General features: G+C 40.5%; 1 protein-coding gene and 1 non-coding gene across 4 annotated transcripts in view; one reads left to right on the plus strand and one right to left on the minus strand.

Annotated features, from left to right (window-relative positions):
• The window catches only part of Nhej1 (non-homologous end joining factor 1), an 89,426-nt gene that overhangs the window by 54,506 nt on the left and 9,605 nt on the right, over positions 1 to 25,315 (plus strand). The gene's annotated exons all lie outside the window — the stretch shown is intronic.
• Positions 21,249 to 21,355, minus strand: LOC111818598. Its single transcript, XR_002822553.1, has one exon. It is a non-coding gene; the product is annotated as a U6 spliceosomal RNA (small nuclear RNA).

The following is a 25,315-nucleotide window of genomic DNA, read 5'->3' on the forward strand; positions in this document are numbered from 1 at the left end:
GACTTGTAGGTCTTTCAGGATATTCATACATTTGCAAAAAAAAAAAAAAGATAGTTTAGAATGATTTTGTAATGAATCACAGTTATTGATGGAAGTCTGTGGTATGTGTAATGGGTGGAAAAGGTGGAGAATCACTATCCTAAGGAGCCTGTCAGGTTTGTCTCCTCCCAGCCTGAGAATTGCAGCAGTGCTCCTGCTTGGAGATTTGTTTTTCTCCCGATTTCCACATTTCTCCACCTTGTAGATAACCCTGGCCCATGCCTCTTTGTCCCTCCTTTTTCCTTTCTTCACAGCCAGGCACACAGAGGCAGCCCACTTTGTGAGTGATTGTCGTTAGAACACAGAGAGCCCTTAAGAGCTGCAAGTGTGTCTCATGACATCAGCTCTGTGGCTTTAGAGGCAAGGCTGTGGCTCTGGGTCCTGGGAGGGGTGGTGGGGCTGTTTTTCTCTTCTTGATCATTCACATTGGTGCCCGTCTGACTTATAAACTTTAATGGCCAGTTTTAAAGGTTACTGCCATGGGGCACCTTTGTTGCCAGTTTTAGTTTTTTAATTTGGAAACTTCCCCCCTTGTGGTCTTGAGAGGAAAGATTTGGGACCATTTGGGACTGGGAATTGGTATTTGTGGGTGATGATGAGATAGCAGGGCAACATTCTGGTTTGGGCTCCAATAACCAGAATCCCTGGTATATTATGCAGTAGCCCAGAAGAACCCCAAAACAAGAATGAGCAGACCAACACTGAATGTATAGTGTGGGGCAGCACCAGTCAAGGTTGTAGAAAGTTGGAACTATTTGCAATGCCTGGGAGGAATGGGAACACCTCGTTCATCCCAGGTCCCATCTCAGCCCCCTTCCTTTGTTGCGAAGATGAACATCATTATAGTTGCCAAATTTAATTGGAATGGGATCAAGGGTACAGATGTAGAACTCACAGTGAGAAGACCCATTGGTGGTCTTCCCTGTGCAATATGGGTACAGATTTAATAGGGAAAGCGTCACTGAGTCTTTGTGTCTAGGCTTTTGGCCATTAACTCTTATCCCTTATTAACAATAACAGACACTGTTTTCTTCATTCAGGATAACTTTAGAAAGCCTTATATGCCAAAAAAAAAAAAAAGGAAAAAAAAAAAAAAAAAAAAAGGTCATTCTCCATTTTAGTAATCTATATCTTGGAGCAAGGAAGCAGTATTCTAACAATGGGTATTTAAATAATAGCACCTTGGAATCATAAGGAATTATTTGTAGTACTCAAATAAAATTCATATCAAGGCCTCTATCTGCAACTAAGAATGTTAGGGGTTTCAATTATATTCTGTGAATGCTAGAAAGAAATCTTGGAGGGTTGAGTATGAAGGTTGAACAGAAGGCTTTTTCACTGAGTTGCATCTCTGTCTCCAGCTCCTTTTAAAAAAGATTTTGTTTGATTGTTTTATTAGGATTTTTTAAAATAGGGTCTGTCTGTGTAGTTTGGATGGTCTTGAACTTACTGTGTAGCCTAAGCTGGCCTTGAACTCACAGATGCCTCAGCCTTCCAAGTGCTGGGGTTTACAGGTATGAGCCATCATAACTGGTTTAAGACAGGATCTTGCTAAGGCACTAGTCTAGTCCAGACTGGGCTCAGACTTGTAGTACTCCTGGCTCAGCCTCCCAGAATTCTGGGATTACAGGCATACACCACATGTGGAGCTAGAAGAGAATTTTGAGGAGTTTAATTCTGAACGTGCCTCCACCCTGGGTACTTACACAGTGGGCACTTAGAGTACAAATGCAATTATATGGATGGATAATCTAACAGACTAACCTCAAGAGGAGGCAGATATACAAATCCATGGACACTCATTCAAAGGGATAAACTCTTAACTGAATTGCTGGATGGTATCCTTGGTATCCAAACTTGTGTCTCTCCTCTCTAGTGCCCCCATCTCTTTTTCCTTTGTGGGAGTTATTGAATTCAGGGTCTTGTATGTGCTAGATAAGCACCATTGAACTACTATATATCCCAGCCCTTTTCCTTGTTTTATTTTGAGGAAGAGTCTTGCTACGTTGCCAAATTTGGCTTTGAATTTGTAATCCTTCTATCTTAGCCTCCCATATAGCTGGGCTTATAGGCATGCACCTCTACACCCAATGCACTCTAGTGTTTTAATGGGTTAGATTGAGTTAAGTTTGTATGAACTTAAGGGAATTCAGGAGAGGAGCCTGCTATAGATGGAGGAGACAGCTTGGCTCTTCAGGCTATGCAGCATGAGGACAGATTTGATAGCTTTCACAAGACACCTAACACAGGATCTTGGATCAGATCTTACTCCTGGCTGGTCTTCTTTGTTTGGAAAAAGCTAGATTTGCTTCTTGTTCCCTGTGTTGCAGAGTAGGGGAGGAGGTATGGGGGTTGGCTCAGGGCTGGGCCACAATTAGTGACCTGGAAGCTGGGCTGGGCACCCAGAGGCTATAAATAGCAGTCATGGAGCAGTCACTGAAGAACTGGAAGCTCAGCCAGACTAGCCGCGTTTCAAGTGGTCTGGGTGGGATTTTTTTCCCTCTCCCTGTTAACCATTTGTACATCTGGTTTCCTCAGTGTTGGTAGGGGCAAAATAGGAGGGTGGGGCTGTGAGCAGAACCAGAAGTTCATGTGTGAAGTAACTTCTGTGAGTTTTGCCATATGTATGCCTTGGCCTTTCTAGGGCTCTCAGGACCAGTAAAGGATCTGAGAGCAACAATAGTGGTCCTTGGAGGGACAGTAAGTCCTAGAGCAGAGCATGTGCTCTAGGGAATATGGATGTCCTGTAGGGCCCATTGCTTATTTATGGTGGGTGTTGCTGAAGAGAGAGAGCCGCTAACATTATTTGGAAGTAGACAGGGTAGCTTATTTCTCACTACTCTGAATCAGTCCCTCTGTCTCAGCTAAGCCCTTTTTTTGCTTCTCTACATTTGTTTCTCTCATCTGCTTTGGATTTAAAATCAGAACACTTTGACTTGAACTCCAGTTTGTCCACTTTTGTGACTTGTTATTTGGCCATATTAATTAAGCTCCCTGGTTTCTGTTTAATTCATCTGTCAAAAGAGTAACTTTGACAGGATACACCATAAAGCTCCCTCTAGCTTTTATCAACTGTGAACTTATTTCAGTCAATCAATTTCTGTCCTACTTGAGGAAGGAGACATATCCCTGCCAGGAAGCCCTCCCTTGAATCAGCAGTTCAGCTATATCTCCCCCCACATTCACAGCGGTGATATAAAGATCTTATCCTATTTTCTCTTGTACATATTGTTTCTTTGCAGTTTTTTAAAATGTTTTTGCATACTAATATTTTGTCTATTGAGCAGATTACAAGTTCTTTGAAGCAGGACAGTATGTCTTCCATATCTCCATCACAGTACTCACTGAAGCCCCTGCTAGAAGGCAGGCAGGCCAAGTGGAGTGCTTCAGGGAGTAGGAAGGAAGGTGTATGTTTTCAGCAACCTCCAGTTTGAGAAGTCTCCTCTTTAAGATAAAATGGGAAACCTCAAGTGAGAATACACATAAAAGATTTCACCTGTTTTACCAAATATAAAGTTCCAATTCCATTGCTATATTGATTCTTTCTCTCTGCTTTTTCTTCTCTTATCTTCTCTGAAGGCACTTTTACTTGTGGGTACAGTTGGAATCAGTGGGTTCCTGCATACTGCTTTTATAGCACTGGTGTGGGGCTGTACTTTTTTTGTTATGGAAAAAGGACTGTATCTAAGCACAGGCTCTTTGCATGAGGCTTTTCTCTTCTAGTTTTAATAGTCCATCTCTTTGTAGACTTGTGCCTGACAATGAGAATAGTAGCACTTGTTGTCATCTGTGAAAATGTGTATAGTATTGTTTTCTCGGAGTCTAAGGAGAGCAGTGTCTCTGGGTTGGCTCTCCTGTCACAGGGCTTTGATCTTCCTCCCTGGTTTCATCCTTTATCCGGCTTTGAGCTCGTTGGACCCGGCTAAACAATTCCTCCCTTCATGGGTGTTTACACTGTCCCGATGCTAGCAGAAGGTTATCACGTCTACTCCAGACATCACTTAGGCCATCTGCCTGTCAAGAGCCCCTAATTGCTCCTTTCTCATCCTTTCCTCCCCTATCCCAAGTCAGTTATGTTACTCTTGGTGGAACTCCCTCAAGCTACAGTTTATGTGCCAGATTTCACAACATTGAGGACAGAAACCAAGCAGGCAAAGAGAGCATTTCTCTGTTTTCAAGAAATGATGCCTCCCAGCCCTGGGATTTGAGGCAACTTAGTTGTGTTGATATTATCTTTCTTTCAGTTCACTCACATAACAAATATTTATTGAGTGCCGAGTATATGCTGGTATATTATTAGACACCAAGGATATTATTCTATTTTATTAAACCTAATGACATTTAAGTATTATCGTTTTAGAAGATAGATGTTCCAGAATAACTAGAACCAGAATCATGCCCTCAAGGATCTTATAAGCCACTGGACAAGTCAGACATAAATATTAAGGCACATTCAAGATGAAAGGAAATGGGAGGCCCAAGAAAGGTGCTATAGGGAAAAGAATAAAGAAGATTTAATTGACTTTTTAAAGGAAGCATGAGATTTTGAGAAAGAGAAGAAATCTGAGCTAGACCTTGAAGGATGAGAATTTACCTAATTAGAATGGAAAAATGTGTATTTGACAGAGTAAACAATGTTCATTATTTCAAATATTTCTGATATATTAGGATATATTAAGCAGAACAGTATGTGGTCCTTCTGTAAGGAAATAGGAATATAGTAGTGACCAAAACTGTCTCTCAGAACTCTCAGTCTACTGAATTGTCGAAATAAGTGCCCTGGCCCATTGCTGTTATTATTTACTATGTCTCTTACTATGCTAAATCCTTTGAACAATAATAAAAAAGATTCCTGTCTGGCATTGCCATCTCCTGTTGGGTTTCCATCTGCATCTTTCTAGATGTTGCTTTGTAGTCAGCTCTTTGACCTTTCAGCAACTGAGACAAGATTTCTGCAGAAACTTTATTTTATTTTATTGTCTTTTTTCTTTTTTGTACAGAGTCTTTTTTTTTTTTTTTTTTTTTTTTTTTTTTTTTTTCTTTGGCCAGCTCAGTCCACCCTGGCGCAGCATGTGGTGCTGGGGATCAAACCGCAGTTCCCTGCGCCTGCCTAAGCTTGCCTATGCAGGCACTTTGAACCACTGAGCTATCTCACTGGCTCCAGTACAGGGTCTCATGATGCAGCTCAGACTCATAGCGATCCTCCTGTTTTCAGCCTCTTGAGCACTGGGATTACAGTCATGCACCACCATACCTGGACTCAGTCACCTATTCAGTGTATACTGGGGTGGGGCAAGCTGGCATGTGGTACCAGAATTTGAACCCTGGTCCCTGTGCTTGCCTAAGCAGGCACTTAGTCCACTGAGCTATCTTGCTGGCCTTTTCTGCAGAAACTTTAAGCAACAGTGACAAATGACACTCTTGATGAACATCCTGTGTTTTTGGAAGATCATGTGAAGGCTTATATTTTAATTTTATAAAATACATTCAAATTATTTCAAAATTGGTAATCTGTATAAGAAACAAATGATAAATACTAAACTAGAAAATGATATTAACCACAATAGCCTCTTCCCAATCAAGGAGTGATCAGTACTCAGCTATGATCATGTTAACCTTGTGCAAATCCTCCCTGTTCCATTCAAGTCTCTGTGTTGATTCTCAGGGCCTGTCTTCTTCCCTAGCTGATGTATGTTTCTGTTTTATCCATGGTCTCTTCATGGCTTTAGGCCATTTTAATTTGGTCAAGTTAAGCCTTTCTTCCCAAGTCTGCAATTGCCTTTGCCTCAATTCTAAGAGAAGCTGACAGTAGGAATGAATCCAAAATTCCGTTCATTTTATATTCACCACATCTGGGTTTCTTTCAGCATCATTTTCTCCCTTGAGAACATTTTCAAGGTTTTCCTAATTTTCTTTTTTTGGGGGATGGGGGATGGCTTTTGGAAGATTACTGAGAAGTTTCCAGGATGATTATCTAGTCTTTAGTATATTTGTGTATATTACCCTTTTCTGTCACCATATTGTATATAGTAAAAACCGTTTTCCTGTGTGTTCTACATTTATCGTGTAGGCAGTTTATTCTTGAGACCTGAGTTGTGGGTAATATTCTTGTTTCCTTTTGTTTTCTAGGGACCCATTGATTATCCAAAGAGCAGTCTTGATAGATCTTGACCTCTTGTAAGAGAATACACTAGACAGACAAAACAACAATGAAAGTTTGCATGTTCCCTGATTTTCACCTGTGTAACCAGCCTACTGGGTTTCGTTTGCTTAGGTGGCTCTAGCTAGATTTCTGTAGTTATCACTATTATTCTCAACCACTAGGGGGCACTATTTCCCCCTTAGCTTGTTGGCCTACTTAAGGGCAAGAATTTTTTTCCTTGAGTTGTTCTTTATTTGATTCTGGGCCACCATGTTGGGCCCTTAAGTTGCATACTACACAACTCCAGTGAGTTTCAGTCACATACACCACATGCTCCTAGAGCCATGCAATATAGTGGCCTTGCTTGCAGTTCACCAAGGTGCACTCTCTCTCCTCTTTTTTCTTTCATTGTTCCACCCTTCGTTTCTCAATAAAACGTAAAAAAGAAAACAGATCCTAAAACACTAAAACTAGAACCCAAAAAAAGTTTGGATAGTAATAAATTCTTCCCAGTACTATCATATTATTCATACAGATAATATAAGTTCTACCAAATAAATTTCTTATACATTGAATCCTGACTATACAGCTTACATACTATTCCATCATTGTCAAGCAAGTTGCTGAAGAGTCAAGTGAGGTTTGAAACCTGGCTAGCTGTGTGGCTTTGAGAGAATTATTTAACCTATCTGGTTTCAGTTTCTTTTTGTGTAAAATGATGATAAGGCTCTCTGTGGAATTATGAGCGTTCAGAAAGATAATATACTTAAGTATATTTCAGTGTTGGACACATTATAAGCATTCAAAGTAATAGTTATCTCATAGTATACTCAGGTTTCTTTTTGTTGAGCTATCAGTCTATTTAATGAAAATGGTATCCTTTTGGTTCAGTGTTTATGTATAAAAATAAACTTGAAAGCTGTTTTTATTATTTTTAAACTAACATGTTTTTCATTCATCAAAACAAAGTCACATTAAAATAAGAATGGATCTTCTTTGATCGGTTTGCAAACATTGCAAGAGTATGGGAAATTGAGTACCATATAATTTTGATGGAAAGGTAAATTGGTACACTTCTTGGAGGATATTTCTTGGACAGCAATAGGCATATCCCTTAACAACTATGAATGTAATCTATAGAATTGTTAATGTGTAGAATGTCTGCACAAGCATGTTCAAAGCAGTATTGTTTATAATAGAGAAAATTGGAAGCAAATACATATTTATGGAAACATAATCACTTATTCATAAACTGTAATACAATGAAGTCATTTTAAAAACGAATAGACCTACGACACTAGTGTCAGGAGCACCTCTCAAATACTGAGAACCAAAAATGTCTACACATTGCCAAATGTTCATTGTTGACAAAACTTTCCCTTGTTGAGGACCACTGCTCTAGAATTTGTGTAGGGAAGTCACTGAATGAAGCCCAGGGATTAGATGCATAAGAATAGATGTAATGTGATTCTACTTGGAGAGGAGGGGCATCCGTGTGTGTGTGTGTGTGTGTGTGTGTGTGTGTGTGTATACAAGAACAGGAAAAAGTCTGAGAGGAAACACGTCAAATTATTTGCAAAGATTTCCTTATCTTGATCTAGTTTTTTTTTTTTTTTTTTTTTTTTTTTTTTTGCTTTCTTTTGCCATTTCTTAGCTCAATTCTTAACTTCCTGTATTTGCTACTCCAAGCCCCTTTCCTTACTTACATCTGCATTGGTGAGATTCTTGATACATCTTGGAATCTATATTCCACTGCTTTGGTGTGTAGCACTAGATCAGATTTTTAGATACTTGTCCAAATTTCATTCTTCTTCAGAACCACTCAGCCTAACTTCTTTTTTTATTTGCAGTACTGGAGATTGAACTCAGGACCCTGCTCTTGCCACTTATTCTGCTGAGCTATTTCCCCAGCCCCAAGTAGACAGTAGTTTTTTGTTTTTTCAGAACCAGGGATTGAACTCAGGCCCTTGTGTTTGCCAGGCAAGTGTTTATTCTACTGAGCTATCTCTCCTTCCTCTGAGCCTAACTTCTGACACTCTTGTGCAGAAGCATATTCCTAACTGGCCCTAAGGACTCTGTCTACTTAAGAATTGATGTGTATTTATACTAACCTCACACAAATCTTTTATGAGTGTTTTCTTACTTCCTAAGTCCTTGAAGAATCCATTTCATACTCTGGATAGATTTAAATTTTTTTGGTTGACTTTCCAATGTTAAAATTGGTTAAGTGGAGAAAATTATGTACTTGTTTTAGACTAGTTCTAACCTAGCTGGATGTAACAGGTGATTCCTTGGCATTTGTCATATTCCTGACAGATTCTTACCTTATGTCCATATTCTTGCCAAAATAACAGAAAGCTTCCTTCTTTTGTTTTAAAGTTCTGCTTCTGCCATACCATTTATCCCCTTAGGGGGCCTCCTACTGGCTCACACTTCCCAGTTTGAGGAATACATCTTGCACTTTCCACTCTGTCCTCTTATCCTGGCCTCCAATTCTTGGGCCCTTGTACTATGTCTTCTGGTATTAATTGTTCATCACCAGCCAAGTCTTTTTCTTCAGTTCCACCTCTGAGCTTTACTTTCTCCTTCTTGGTAAGAAACCTGGCTTGATCCTGAGGGTGCTTCTTTCTGTGACCCACAGTGGCTGTTCCTTCTTACCACTGAGTATGGAGCTGGGACACATGTTCTGTCTGGTTCTAATTTCTGCTTCCTGGCCATCCTTGTGCCTTCCTCCCTAAAAAGCCCTGGTTTGAATTGCATGTCATCAGATTACATCATTTAGTCCTCTTCATTGTTCCTGCAATGCACTAATCGAATCATTTCCATTCCTTTCAAGAGGACTTTAGCTCCTGACTCATTGCCACTTTTGCTTGTACTTATCTAACTATTCTGCTTTGTTCAGTGACTTCCCTGGAAAAACTTTAGAGCAGTGGTTGTTACTTGAGAGGTGCTGCTGGCACTGGTATTGTGGGTGAACCCAGGAACATTGCTCAGCATCCTAAGACTGCACAGGACGGTCCCCACAGTGAAGAATTGTCCAGTCCCATGTGTCAGTATCCCACTGTGGAGAAAGTGCTCTAGAGTCTACTCTAAGCTTTGTCATTAACGGTGACTACAACTCCTTTGTAATCTCATACATTATCTCATACACCATACTTCTAAGCATTTCCTTTTCCTTTTTTTTTTTTTTTAGAGTGATTAGCCATCATTTTAATTAAAATTATCAGTTTAGATGAAGAACAGGACTAGAATAGTGTTTGTTATCACTTCTGGATCCTTTTCCTATCTTTACATTCTCTTCTTCTACCTTGACTTGGCATTCCTTTAATCCTACAGAGGCACCTAGTCCATTGATGGTACCTTCCTTTTCATTGACTGACTTGACTCTTGTGATACCCTTTCTTCTGCACGCAGCTTCCATAATCAATCATTAAAACCCTTCTCTTGCATACATTCTTGATTCTGTAGCCCATCTCTTAGGTTCTATACTATTAAACTCTATTTTTCTACCTCCATACCTGCATCTGCAGCAAAACAAAACCTACAACCATGCTGTCTAGTTTTGATTTACATTATTGATCATAGTTCTCAAATGTATCCTTAATACAGCCAGTGATACTATATTTCTCTAATCCATTCACTCCCCCATCATCCTAGATGACTATTTTCTTTGTACTTCTTTTTCCTCAAGCCTTTATCACCTTGGCCTTCCTTCCTGTGGTGGGGGCAGGGCAAGAGGAATCAGTCAGAAATGAACTTTTGCACTACTTCTACTTGCTGCATTTGTCTTTTTGCATAGATAAAAATAGCCATGCCTCTGTCTAAAAGATGTTCCTCCACCTATTCATTAGATTTTATCTCTTATCACAGGAATTGTTCCAAATTGCTGGTCCTTTTCTCCCTATAACCTTCTCAGCTGATGTCAGCTTCATCCTTTTATTTGTTCAGGTTAAAAATCTTAGCATCATCCAACCCATCAAGAGACTTACTGAGTCATCTTTCAAAATAAATATAGCATATGACTCTCCTTAACTTTTGTTTTCTGTAGGTTAATCATGTTTGCATCAAATGTATTATTATTTTTCCACCTTCAGAATCCTCTTTGGGACACTCTACTTTGCTCAGTAGCTGATACCCTACTTTTTAGCTTCCATGAACTGTAAAACTCTGGACCTGAACTGTCTATCTTGAGACAAAAAATAAATAAAAGAGTTGTCTATTTTCACTGTGCTGGCTTCTAGTTCTGTATTAAAAACATTTCAGTGGGGTTTTGGTCCCCATCACTCCACCAGACTTTTTCTTGAAAACATCATTGATTTTATCATTGGAAAATTCAACAAATCCTTCTCATTTTGCATCTTGCTTTTTATGTTGTTGGTGCCCTTCTTCTTGGTGCCCTTTGCTTGTTGGCTACTTGAGTCATACATTTTCCTGACTATCTTCTACTTGAGTTGCCTCTTCATAGCCTTCTTTGCTGATTCCTTCTCTTCTGCATTACCTCTGAGGCTCAGTCCTTGGCTCTTCTATTTGCTGCCTCCATGTGCTATGCCGATGGCCATGATTCATCTCTTGGCTTTAAAAACCATCTTTGTACCTTTATCACCAACCCAGTTATTTTCCCCAGACTTTCTCAGCCTATTTGGAAGTCTAATGACATGTCAAACTCAACATATTAAAATTGACTTATCTACACACACATGCAGTTGCACATGCACATGCCAAGCCTGTTTCCTTTACAACCTTCCCCTCAGTTAATGGCAACACCATCCTTCTACTTACTTAGGTTAAAAATCTTGGAGTCATGTTTGACTGTCTTTCTCTCAAATCTACATCCAGTCCATCCCTTGATCTGAGCCACCATTATTTCTTTATTTGATGACTGCAGTGGCCTCCTGGATTCCTGTAATCTTTCCTCAGTGTGAAAGCTTGTGTGATCCTTTAAGATTCTAAGATAGTTCATGCCAGTATATTCCAATCCATGCAGTGGATCCTATCTAAGTCCACTAACAGCAATCCTAATGATAGTTTACAGGATCTCTTCATTGAACCCTTATAATCTCTGACCTCTTCTATAGTCTTTCCCTCATTTTATTCTGGCATTGGTCATCATATTATTCTTTGAACACACTGGGTACCCTCCTGCCTTAGGCCTTTGCATGAGTGGGATCCTCTGCTTCCAGCAGTGGTTCCCAAGACAACCATATACTAACTCTTCCACCTCCTTCAAATCTTTGCTCAAATGTCATCTCATCAAAGCCTGCCCTGACCACCCTTTTTAAAACTGCAACACACCCTCCTGTCCTTCACATCCCCAAACCCTTGTTCTACTCTCATATTTCTTCTCCCACTCAGTCTTCCACCTGAAATATAAACTCTATAAAGGTGTGGATTTGTGTATGTTTTGTTGATTTTTATGTTTTAGAAGCCAAAAAGAGCACTTGAGACATAGTAGGCCCTCAATGTGTAAATGTTGAATTAATATGTAATTTTATAAATGTTTACAGAGCACAGATAGAAACTTGAGTCCATCAAGAAGTCATTTCAGAGGTCTCTGTAGAACCTTATAGCTACAGAATCTTTCCCAGGCTATTAAAAACTTTTTCACCTGCTTCATCAGATATTCTCCTCCTAGAAGATTAGTCTTACAAAATGCTATCAACCTTATACTTCTACAAGTCCAGAGTTTTATTTATTTTTATTTATTTATTTATTTATTTATTTATTTATTTATTTATTGCAGAACTGGGGATTGAACTTAGGCCCTTGCACTTGCCAGGCAAATGCTTATTCTACTGAGCCATCTCCCCAGCCCAAGTCCGGAGTTTTAAAAAAGACATAAATTTCATGAAGCAGGCCCTCTCACTCCTTCTGCACTGAATTATTTAGAAAGAAGTAAATCTTAAAACTCACATGTCCTTCTTTCTTCAAATGGTCTTAAGTTTGTCTCTTGCTTTCTGGGCTTTGAGTCCAATTTAAGGAAATACTTCTGAGTGAGACAGAATGCTGTGTACCTGAGGCCCCCTTAAGGAGTGAGTTTCCACATCCTCCGCAACCTAAATTTTGGTTTATTGAGCCTCCTGCTCTTTGCTTAGGACTAGTTCTGCTATACTTTTTTTTTGTTTGTTTGTTTGTTTGGTTGGTTTTGTTCTGTTCCGTTTTGTTTTGCTGTTCTGGGGATGGAACATAGAGCCTCACACACAGCAGGCAACTGCCCTATCCTTATCATAATGTAGTCTTGATGAGTTTACTGCTTCTCCCAGCATTTACCTGGGTTTCTGCCATCAGTCCTCCTTATTATCTCATTAAAAATGGCTCTGTCTTACTTTTTACCCTGAAACCTGCCTTTAGTTCTCTGATTGCATTTATTATGCTGCTCATACCCCACCTCTTAGAACTAGATCCCATCCTGTTAAGAATTTATTCTAGAGGCCGGGGAGATGGCTTAGTAGAATAAGCACTTGCCTGGAAAGCACAAGGGCCTGAGTTCAATCCCTGGTTCCACTACAAAAAAAAAAAAAAAAGAATTTGTTTTAGGAACTAATCTCTACTGTATGTGGTACATCCCCATTGAGCATTATTTGCCAGTCATGTGGTAAGGGCTTTCCTGAACCAGTTTAAAGATTGGCGCAAGAGGTTGGAAAAGGTTAAGGAATCTTAACAATCAAAGGTTTAGATTATAGGAGGGGATAAGGTGGGGAGAAGATAGTTTTTAAGTGATAGTGACACTAGATGTAAAGCATTGCACTTCATTATCCAGAAACCAATGCAGAGAGCAGGTGGTGAGATCTTTGAACAGCCAGGACTACTAGGAAACAAATAACCAGTCACCTTTCAGTAAAAGATATAACTCTCAATCCAGGAAGGCCTGTAATCCTAGAATGAGAGACCAATGCATGGAAGTCGTGAGTTTTCCTGGGTTAAATAGTGAGACCCCATCTCAAGAAAAAAGAAAAAAAGATACACCCCCTCAAAATGAGACTTAGCATCTGGGAACTAGAGCTCTACTCACTATATTTCTCTCTTTATCATGGAGGAGTTTTATTTCCATTCTCTTTCCTGCCTTATTTTCCCATATGTCTTATAAAAGACACCTTGATAGTTAGATTTCTCCCATATCCACTGCCCACTTTCCATTTTTGGAAGAAATTGATGCAATCATTTATATCCCATCAGTGCCTCCTGGGATGTTCTTCTCTGGATAATGGCTTTGAGGTAGACTCAGGGGTGGTTATTTGCTGGCTAAAAATCAGAGGGCGTAAAATTCCTCTCCCACTCTCACCCTCTGTTTTGGTGGGTTGGAGGGCCAAGGCTTTGACAGATAATGTTTTATTATTAGCAGGTGTTCTAGATGCCCTGTAACAAGAGCTTAGATTTGGTCCTTCCTTCAGCCCCTCACCTGGAGATGAACTCTGAGGGAGCAGCTCTGTTGCCCAGGGTCAGCTTAGTGTCAAGCTGCTTGCTCTTGCCTATAACATGAGTCTGAGAATGGGTTAGGATCCTACACCCACAAGCAAGAAGTAGAGAGTTTATCAGTTAGGAAATGTAAAGTTCAATATTCTTTTTTCCTCAGTGAAATCCAGATTCAAAAGAGTGTAAGAGGTACTACACCAGATCAGAAGTGATCTGGATGTTTTAGAATACTGCACCCTAGAATCAGAACAGGGATGCAGAACCTTTGAACCAAAGAACTAGAAGTCTCAGGAAATACCTCTTAGCTTCAAGCCTGATCATATGCACTTAAAAACATTCCTCCTAATCTGACCTGTCTTGACTCTCCTGCAGATTCAGTCTTTTTCTCCAGTACAACTTCACCTAGTACCCACTTACAACTTCCCTGAAGTACTGCTACCCTCCTTTTCTAAATTGAGATCTGAATTGTTGTTATCACATTGTGCATAACAACATTTCAGTCCACAATGGCCCACATATACAATGGTGATCCCATAAGATTGTATCACCTAGTGACGTTGTAGCCATCTCAGTTTGTGTAAGTCCTCTCTGTGATGTCCACACAATGATGAAATCGCCTAACGACACATTTCTCGGAAACATGTTCCCATCCCCATTGTTAAGTAACACATGACTGTGTATCTTTAACCTTTATTTTTTTTTTCTTCCTATGCTCTTTTTTTTCTAGGATTTCTTTAATACCTAGTTAGGCCTGTTTAATTTTTCCTTAGGCACTGGATTTAAGGATTAACAGCAGAAGGAACAGCAGCTAAGGAGCCTTGAGAATGATCCTTTTCTACAGAAGGAAGCCCACAGCTACATCAGTTTAGTGGAAGCTTAGTCATTGAGAATCCAGTGTTCCTTTTGTAATAAGGAAGTGTTCAGGACACCATTTATCCACCTCAGTTTTTTTTCTCATAATACAGTAGAAAATGTGGTATACATTTTCCAGGGGACCTCTGACGGCTTTGGTTTCTCCCCCCGTGTTGGTCTTCCTTAAACCTAGACATCTATAATGATTCTGATAGTACTGTAGCTTCATCTTTGATTGTTCATCCTGTTGCATTTATCTGGCTCCTATGAGCTCAATTTCTCTCTCTATAGATAAACTGCCTACCTGCCACATGTTGCCACTAGGCAGAGGAAAGGCAGTGTTTCCTTTTCCTCTGAGGTGTTTGACATTGGTAGTATCTCTGCAGGCTCCTGGTAATCAGGAGCTATGGTTTTATAGAACTGAGAAGGTATGTATTTTGAAATCATTTGGCCTTGGTAATCTGATAGGATGTTAATACAGATTGAGGTTCCCTAATTCACAAATCCAAAATCCTTTAATATCTGAAAGTTCTGGAGCACTGACTCAATACTACAACTGGAAAATTCCATACCTAACCTCATTTCAGTTCAAATGCAGACAACTAAAAATACTATGTAAATCCTTCAGGTTATATGTATAATGTATATATAAAACAAATGAATTTTGTGTTTAGACCTAGATCTTATCCTAAGATGTCTTATCTATATCCAGATATTCTAAAATTAAAAAGATATTGAAATCCATGGTGTTTCTGATCCCAAGCATTTTGGATAAAGGATATTCAAACTGTATGCAAAAACATACATATTCTGAACATGTTCAAAAGAACACATCTGTTAACGTATTGTCTGTGTAATTAACTTTAGGAGGAAATTCTCTTGAATTCCTTTAAGTGAAAAGATTTAAAAGGCACAGAGAAGTCTTTCAATCCCTCAGTTCAGAATGTCTGTCCAGACCCCACAGGACCTGGGAAGGCAGAAGATCTCTTGTTTCTGTGCCTCACAGACAGTTTGTCTCTACTCCTATAAACCATTGACTAACTTGTGGCTTTGGCTTGCCTCATCTCTTAACCCTAAACTAGTTCTATGTGTTCTTTCTAAGTAAGCATCCACTGCTATCCAAGGAGTCTTCATAGCAGGAATTTTTACACTGGGGTTCATGGATTCCTTAGGAATCAGTGCTTAGAGTTTAGGGTTTTATAAATGAATGGGGAAAATTGCATCCTTTCAGTCATTAATCTGTTACTGAAATTAACATTTCTAAAACATAAGCAAAAAGGCATCATCAATCAACAGTGTTATTTTGTCACCAGTAGAAGCCACAGATATTTTTCTGTCATTTAATACTTGCTTTAGATATCTTGAAATGCAGTTTATATTTGTTACTGCTTAAAATTATGGTAGTTCTGAGACCTATTGCTAGATCTTATAGTTTAATGTGTTAGTAAGAAGCGTATATTTGTACTATTACCAATACGCTCTCTGGTGTTTAAATGACAGCATTTCCATTGTGTAGTGTCCTTTGAGATTCATGCACGTTTATGCATGTTGAAAGGGCCCTCTTGTCATGTATGACACAGTGTGGTACACACTTGTAATCCCAGCGCCTCAGGAGGCTGAGGCAGCTTGCAAGTTCAGGGCCGAGTGGGAAACTGAGCCAGCCCCTCTCAAAATTAAATTAAGCAAAAAAGGGCTGGCAATGTAGCTCAGCCCTAGAGTGCATGCCTAGTGTCATGAGGCCCTGGGTTCAATCCCTAGTATACACACACACACACACACACACACACACACACACACTAAAATAAACCCAAAAAACAAAGCTGGACTGTGCCTGCCTGTAATGCCAGCACTCAGGAGGCCAAGAGAGGATATGCATGAGTTTGAGGCCAACCTGGACTGTATATACATAGACAGAATTTGAGAAGTTGAAATAATAAAAAAGAAGGGTCGGTGAGATAGCTCAGCATACTAAGCACCTTTTTTGGCAAGTGTAGGGACCAAGGTTCAATCCCTGGTCCCACATGCCCTGCCAGTCCTGCGCCTGGGGTGCACTGAGCCTGCAACTGAGTCCGGGTGTGGTGGCACACACCTATAATCCCAACATTGGGGAGGCTGAAAACAGGAGGATCAGTAGGAGTCTGAGCTGCATAGTGAGACCCTATACCAAACATATTTAAAAGAAAAAGAAAAATGGGTCCCCAGCCTTTGTCAGATTCCATGAGTTCATGGCACAGAAAAAGGCTTAAAAATGCATACATACTCTATGGCTTATGGATCAATGTACCTGATACAGAAAATTTGATTGGTTTAGAGCTTGAGTTGTCTTACATCAAGTGTCCAGGCTTGATCTAAATTAAATTAGCTGGGCTCAAGGAATTGGTGTCAAATAGTACAGATTTGCTCTCCCTCATCTTGCCTTTTCAAGGGAGGCTGAAGAAGAAGAGAACGTGCCCAAGGAACTAAGTTTACTTTGTAGCATTGTATTTGCTATCAGTAAGTTTCCTTCCTTAGTCATATTGTACTGACCATTTAGAAAATATATCTCATCGATCATCAAAGGAACCAGGTATTGGAGTATGGAGATCAATATGAGTCAGGAGAAACACTACTAGTGGTACTAATGAGCTTCATAGTAATATGGCAAGAAATATTAGATATTATAATCATAAAACTTTGATGCTGAATGAAAAAGGCATATTTTTCTCCTACCATCATTGGATGCTTGCAGAGTTACTATTCTTCCACACCCATTTTCTCCAAATCATAGGGTATTCCAGGATAAACCTATCATGGATGGGTTCCATGTGTTCATGTAGAATATTCTAAAAGTCCTTTCACCAGGAGAACAGCATAATACTTAACTCCCTGCTCAAAGAGAATCAAGGGAGATTAGAGGACCTGCATTCTTCTCATCTAAGAGTGGTAGGAATTTTGAGTACTGAGGTTTCCAGAGAATTTCATTTTCCTGGGACAAGCTACAGATTTACCTTCACAGTATCACTCCCACACAGCACTATTCTCCATGCTAGCTTTCCTGCAGTCACACCATTAATTCTGGGGGTCATTTGCAGCAGTCAGAGCTACTGGTTAGCTGGTTACCTTGAATTTCCTTCTTAGTTTTAATTCAGTATGCTGTTTTAATTTGGTGGATGTGTCTTTACTCCACCTTGCCCTCCAGAAGCCTGTTTTCGCATTCCTTCTGTTCATCTCTAGTGAGGTCAAAGAGCGGGGAGTCCAGCAATGGGGCAAGGAAATCCCAGACAGGTTGAAAAATCCTGCCTGCTTTCTGTTCTTCTCTCAAAGCAGGTGGTGCGTAGATCTGTACCATACAATTGCACATATTTAGTTGGACCAACAATCATTCATTTATTTCTTTATACCTAGAACAGTCTGGCTCAGAGAAGGTGCCAAGTAAGTGGTTCTTGAATGAATAAATGTGTTTGTGTCTGTGTCTTGAGACGCTCTCTGATTCTGCTTTCAGGACATTATTTCCTGCTATTAAGCAAGGACTTATTCATTAATTTTGCATATACACATTCATGTATACACACACTGTTGTTCACTTAACAAAGTATTTGAAGCAGTTTTATTCAACAATCTTCTGAATTTTATCATCTCCCAGTCCTGGAAAAGTGTTCCCCTGGTCTGTCTCCATAGAGTTTGCAACATATGTGATTGGGGTCTAACTCAGCATCCTTAGACTTCAGGCCGGTTAAGTAGGAGGCAGCCTTTAGGATGAAGTCAGACTCAATGGGAGAACAGCACAGCTGTAGGAAGCAGCTGCGAGAACCTCAGGGCACTAGATTTGAAAGATGCTGGCGACTCAGTCCTCCTAGGCTGTTATTTCATCTCTTCAGGCCTTAGGGAGAACCTTGCTTTATATCCTCCCATATCACCACCCTCCACCTCAACCACTATGTCCCTTGCTTTATACCTACCATGTTTGTGCTTATACTACTGCTGTGGATAGTGGATAGTTTTTTTGGAAAGAGCTTGCAGAAATGGCTCACAGATTGTGCCATTTACCCTTGTTTAAACTCTGCTGGGCTGTGAGCATGGACATCTAGGGCTGCAGAATGAGTTGACGTAAAAGAGAGATTAACAGCCAAGGGCTCATATCCAGATGAGGGGGTTATAATCAGGATAAACTTCCCTCCCCAAGCATATGCCCTAAACTTCATGAGGGCAGTGGCCACCTCTCTATCCCCAGCCTGAATGTCTAGCACCTACTTCAGGTCCTGGCATATTGTACATACTAGCATATATTTGCTGGATGAATAGTCCCTGGCTCCAGGAGCTCACAAGCTAGTGGGGAGATAAGAAATACATAAGCAGGTAAGTAACTGAAAATTGTAATTGTTTTAAGGAACAAGAGAAAAGAGTACTATAAGGGTAAATACACTAGAGATTATATAGTCAGGAGTCAGAAGTGACATTAAAACTGATCTGAAAGAGAAAGAACCAGCCACTTGAAGTGAAGAGGGAAATAGAAATAAAAGAGATGCCCTTCAGCCCCTGGGGAGTTAGCACTAATGCCAGGGAGGAAGTCTGCATGCCTATTTATCTAGATTTTTATAGGCAATTTGTAGAGAAAGAAGGGTCTACTGTTGATTCAGGGTTAGTCTGTTCAATGCTGCCCCGCCTTCTGTTCCTTACATATCCAGCTTTCTTTCATAATGCCTCAGACCGGGTGCTATTGACTGGGAATCAAAGACTTCAGTGTGTGGCTGGCCATGCAGAGTATTTGTTTGTTTACGTGTCTGACTCCCTAACCAGACTATGAGCTCCTTGAGGGTAGTGAACTCTTTTATCCTTAGGACATGGCACATTATCTGGTATACTTGACAATTTTGTTTAATGATTGAATAATGGTTAATATTTACTGAGCTGTACTTACATGCCAGACACTATAGCAAGCAGTTAACATGCATTATCTCATTTAATCTTCATACTAACTCATTAAGGCAGGTAATAGTATTACTCCCAATACATAGCTGAAGAAACTAAGGCCTTGAAATATGAAGCAGTAAACCTAGGGATTTGAATGTTAGACACTTAAACTGCAGCGGCCAGGCCGGTTTTTTTCTTTTTTCTTTTCTTTTCTTTTTTTTTTGAGACAGGGTCTTATTGTGGAGTTCAGGCTGGCCTTTAACTTACTATGTAGCCCAGGCTGGCTTTGAACTTGCTGCAATGTTCCTGCTTCAGCCTCCTGAACGCTGAAATTACAGGCATGTGCCACCACACCTAGCAAGAGACTGTGCTGTCTTGCTAAAGTAAAATACTTTTCCCAGTTGCCTTCAAGTAGCTGGGAATGCTCGGAACTCTTGAGGGAACAGCATTCATGTTACTTACGTGGTCTTGTTAACAACCCTCAGGGCAGCCATGTAGTGAGAAAACAAACTCAGAGAAATTAAGGTGCTTGGCCAAGTTTATAAAATAAATATGTAAATGGTAGATTTATTTTCAAAATGAGGTCTTTCCACAGGTCCTGTGGTCTTTCTTCATTCCTTGTTAATTCTGGTGGCTCAGTCACTGGGCAGGCATCTGTTCCACTGATGTCCTTTAAAAATTGTTCAGGCCATAAAGGAGGGAACAACATGGGGAACAGGCAAAGGAGAACAGAAAAGGAGAGATTTTATCTTCTTTAATCCTTTTAAAATATTGAGCTATAATCCACATACCATAAAATGTACTGAAACATGTATGCCAGAAGTGTGCAACTTGGTGGTTTTAGGGAATTCACAGGGTTGTCAGCTGTAACTACTAGTTCCAGAACGCTGTCGTCATCCTGAAAGAAATCCTGTTCCCATTTGCGCTTGTTTTCTATTCGCTTTTCTCCCTAGATGCTAGAAATCACTAGTCTACTTTCTGCTCCTATGGCTATTTTATATATTTCATACAGATAGAATCTACTTTATATGCTCTTTTGTGTCAGCTTCTTTCCCTTAATATTATGCTATCTGTCAGTACTTCATCCCTTTTTATGGCAGAATACTATGCCATTGCATAGATATACCATATTTTTGTTTATGCATTCATTTGTTGATGGACATTTGGGTTGTCTCCATTTTTGGCTATTATGAATAATGCCAAAGAGTTTACATAGCAGCTTTATTAGTACATTCTTAAAATTAAAAAGTGCTAGTACTGTAAGTCTCAAAGTATTATTGCCAAATGTACAGTTGCATAACCAGCATGTAAATCAAGAACTAGAAAATTTCTAGTCCTCAAAAGCAGCCTCCTATTCCCTCCCAATACCTACTTCCCTCAAAGGGTAACCACTGTCCTGAGTTTTAATATGATTATTAATTTTGCTTATTGTTAAATGTCACATAAATGGAATAGATGAAATATGTTCCTTGTGTTTCTTTCAATAAAATGTTTATGAAATCCCATATTGCTATATGTAGCAGTATTTTTGTTAATATTCATTTCTGCATAATATTTCACTGTAAGAAATATGTATGTCACTGCATGCCACACCTTGTCCATTGTGTTAGATACAGTGAGGTGCAGTGGCTGGGCCACAGGTATGTGGGTACTTCAGTTTAGTAGGTACTACCAAGTCCTTTTCGAAAGTGGTGATATCAGTTTGTCCTCACACAAGCAATACATGGGAGTTTGAGTTGTACCACATCTTGTCTAACATTGGATGTTGCTGCTTTTTTTTGTTAACAGTTATGGTGATTATGAGACTCTACATTTTCATGTCATTAATGGCTATTTGAATGTGGCTAAGCCTTTTGCCAGTTTTTGTTGGGTTATTCTTTTTCTTACTGATTTTAAGAATTGTTCACAGTTTTTAAAAAATATGGAATGCTTCACAAATTTGTGTGTCATCCTTATGCAGGGGCCATGCTAATCTTCTCTGTATCGTTCCAATTTTAGTATATGTGCTGCCAAAGCGAGCACCACATGTTTTGGAAGTGAGTCCATTTGTTGGTTTTATATATTGCATATATTTTCTCCTACTGTATAACTTGCTTTTTTACTCTCTTAATTGTATCTTTCAATAACCAGAAATGTGTAATTTTAATATAATCTAATATTATCAGTCTTTTTCTTTATGGTTTGTGTCCTGGTAAGAAATTTTTACCTACTCAAGGTCATGAAGATGAGCCCCTTGTCACGTATGTGCATGTGTGTGTTTGGGGAAGCAGTACCTCACCCTATGGAGTAGGATTTCTCAGGGCAGAGAGGACTCTGTGTCACCCTACAGAGAGCAGGCAGCAGGCGACTGGGGGCAGGGTGCCCTTGAGCCTCCCTGTGGGTTGTGTTCCCAGCTGTCCAGTGTGTAGTCTGGAGTGAAAGCGAATCTCCTGGGCAGCAGAGAACCTAGAGAGAGCACTACTGAGTCCTCCAAATCACCTCTGAGCGTGCAGATGCATCTCATGACCATTCTTAGCCTCTAGGGCAGAAAGAAAGTGAAAGGTGCACAGGGCTGGTGGCATAGGACAGAACCAAGAACTTTCTTTTTACTATTAAATCTGATGCTTTTTCCTTTTCCAATTTCTGCCACGTTGTTTCATTTACATTTAAGGAGAAGAATGTTGAGATAGCAGAATTTGAGGTGCTACACTGCTGTTCAGACTGGCTGTCCCTCTCCTAGGTTGACCAGAACCCCCTCCCTGTGCCAGAGGGACAGGAGCTACTTGTTCTGAAGCAAGGAGTGGGAGCTGAGAAAAGAAGGAATGAGAGTTGCCACTGCGCTTTCTGAGGGGCTCTGCGGACTCGTCCCCCCAGGAAACCACTTTCATCCCGCGAGCCCCTTTGCTGCTTGTTAGTTGCTCTCCAGACTAGAAAGCCATGGTTTGTGCTGGGGCTGGGTGGGGCTCCAGGGACAGTTTGGGCTCTGGCCCTCTGAAGGGGAGGGGGTAGTTGTGGAGTGAGCAGAGGGTCACAGCTCAGTCTGTACCATTTGCTTGTCACCTTGAGAAGTTCCACCTTGTCTAGCAAAACCTCCTTTCAGAGGCAGCCACCACAAAGGGCTCTTATGAGAGCAGCTGCCCCAGCCCCCAACTCTACTTCCACTCCCTCTGCCATTATTTTTCTTTGGGGGCAGAGCCGAGGGGCCTTCCTGCAATGACTTGGAGGGGCTGTGCTGCTTTTAAAAGGAGATTCAAAGTCTGAAGCCTCTAGGTTCTAGAGATTCATTTTTGTTATTTTCTGGTACCCTTGGAGGCTACACAGGGCTTAAGCAGGCTTCCCTTTTCATGGTGGCATTTTGTCTTTCCTCTCTCTCAGCCACTTGGGCCATTTGGAGGTGTAATACAGGTGGTGAGAGCTTTCCTGGAGCCATGAGTCCTCAGAACAGGGAGAAGCCTCTTTATGGCGATAAGGGTGGGAGGGAGAAATGGATGTGTCATGCCTAGGGTGGTTCTAGGAGACATTCTAGTTGGTGATTCAGGTGTACTTTCTGGAGTTCACCTCCTGGGTCTTCTGCTCTCCCACTCTGATGTGACCTTGGTTGAGTTACTTAACTCTTTGAGCCTTTAGTTTTTTATATGTGAAATGAGAATGATTTTAGTGACTAGCCTAGAGGGTAGCATTAGAGGTGAATTGGGATAATGAGGTAAACATGCTAGCCTAGTACTTGGCACATAGAATGTGTTTAAAAAAATAGTTAATCTTGGGACTGAGGTTCAGTAGTAGAGCACTTGCTTAGTATACATGAGGTCCAATCCCTGACACCATATTAAAACAAAAGTTAAACTTATGAATGTTATTCAAGCCTTCTGTTTGAACCTCTCTTTGTAGTCTTTCATTTCCCTTCTCTTCTAAATAGGGAACTAGTTAGGCCTCAGACTGAGCCAGAAAATCTGAATAATATAAGTCAGATCTATACCATATCTCAAGCTATTTAGAACTTTTCAACTATCTTAGCCTCTTTTGCATTTCCAGAATCATGGAAAAGCTCTCACTTTGAAAGCAAGTAACAAAGAAACTGATTTGGTAATAACATGACTAGATTACACACTTGCTACCTTACATTGTTCCACTTTCTTTTAAAAAGGAGACAAAGCAAAGTAGACTATTATTTAATTAATGTACAAGGTCCCTGAGCTGTAATTAATTTGGAAGATCCCTAAACACAAGATTACAGTCAGGTCTCTCTGTATACTCTTTCCATCCAGTGTCGGGAGCCAGAGACTAGCCATGGAGGTCAGTGGCAGCAGAACAGAATGGCCAGGGAAGGCTTCTTCCAGACCCAGACGCAAACAAAGCCAAACCAGACCAAATAGAGCAGTGTCCATGCAGCCTGTAAGGGGCAGTGTGGCTTGTATGCTCAGGGTATTGTGCTCTCTTCCAGATCACCAAGGTTTCTCATCAGTGAGCTGATAGAAGGATAGTCTGTGAGAAACAAAATAGAGAGATTCTTCTGGTTGCATCTTGACTGATATTTGTAACTGCTCATCCACGTAAACTGTGGAAACCTAGGAGACAGGAGAAAAGAGAGTGAAATAATGGTCTTCCAAACACCTGGACATTACTATTGAATGTCTTTGTTGGTGCTATTTGTGGGTTTTTTCTTTCACACTCTGAAGAAACTGAGATTAATTCCATCAAAAACCATCCAGCTACTATTTTGGATGATGTATCTTTGGGTCATGTTTTTCTGTCTCCTAAAAAGCCCTTTCAGAATACATATTACTTTAGAAATAAGAATGATGTCACAGTAAAAAACAAAACAAACCCAGAAATGACAGCAGAGCCACATTAGGAAGCAGGAGACAGTGGTGAGCAGGGTTCCTGGGGATAGTGCTGTTGGATCTGCTACACAGAAGCCTTTGGCTGACATGTGCCTATGTGCTCCTGGACAGAGTTGTAGCTTCACTCTCCACTATTATATCCTCCCACCCGCTAAAGAGGGCAAAGAGAATGAAGGGGAAACCCTGGCCTCTTGGGCAGGTCTGATAGAGTGAGAGAATGAAGATCTTTGAGAAGTAATAAGAGCTGATGTGGTGAGATAGGACACAGTGTAATGGGAAGGCATCCTTCACAAATATTACCTCATGGAATCCCCCATCAGTGTCACAAGTGTGGGTATTAGTCCATTTTTCTGGTGGCAGAGCAGAGGCTAAAAGTGGCTGGTAAGACAGCTGATAACTGGCAACTCTAGGATTTAAACCTAGGCCCATCTGATGTAAAGCCATGATGTCTCAGTCTCTGCTGAAGACTGGAATGGGCTCATGTGGTGATGGTGGAGGGTGGGCTACCCAAGGCCACTAGCCTGGTTTTCATGTGTCTTCATGATCTGGGCTTAGATCATTCCCTGAATTGTTTGAAGAGCCTATGCTTTGGGATGACAGTGAAGAAAAGTTAACGATGAGACCAGAACCTAGTTTCATTATGTGCATTATCATTAGGGCATTTCTTGAACCAACTTGGCACAGGGGTAGGGCCAGGCAACAAAAATCTCCATGGCCAGGAAGATAGCTCAGCAGCGTAAGTTCCTGCCTGGCAAGGTCAAGGTCCTGAGTTTGATCCCTAGTACCAAAAGTCTTAAGTGTGCTTTCAAAGAGAAGGATCAGCCATTACTTGATACTCTACTCTTGATCTTTCCACAAACTCTTCTCTCTCCTCCCTTTCTGGTCCCTCAACTCTCTGCTCCTCACCCTCCCCATCCCTTTCTCTCGCCTCCCTTCTCCTTTCTTTTCCTCTTCCAAAATAAGGCAGTAATTAAGTATAGTCACCTGCCCAAGGTGTCGCAGGTAGCAAAAAGGATACCTTAGGTATAATCTAGATATTTCAAACTCTGAAACCAGAATTTAAAGCTTGTTTCCATCTATCCTTCCTTCCTTCCTTCCTTCCTTCCTTCCTTCCTTCCTTCCCTTTCTTTTCCTTTCCTTTCCTCTCCTTTCCTTTTCCTTC

Source organism: Octodon degus, unplaced genomic scaffold (assembly GCF_000260255.1).
Source record: "Octodon degus isolate 3935 unplaced genomic scaffold, OctDeg1.0 scaffold00096, whole genome shotgun sequence".
In the NCBI taxonomy this organism is placed as follows: domain Eukaryota; kingdom Metazoa; phylum Chordata; class Mammalia; order Rodentia; family Octodontidae; genus Octodon; species Octodon degus.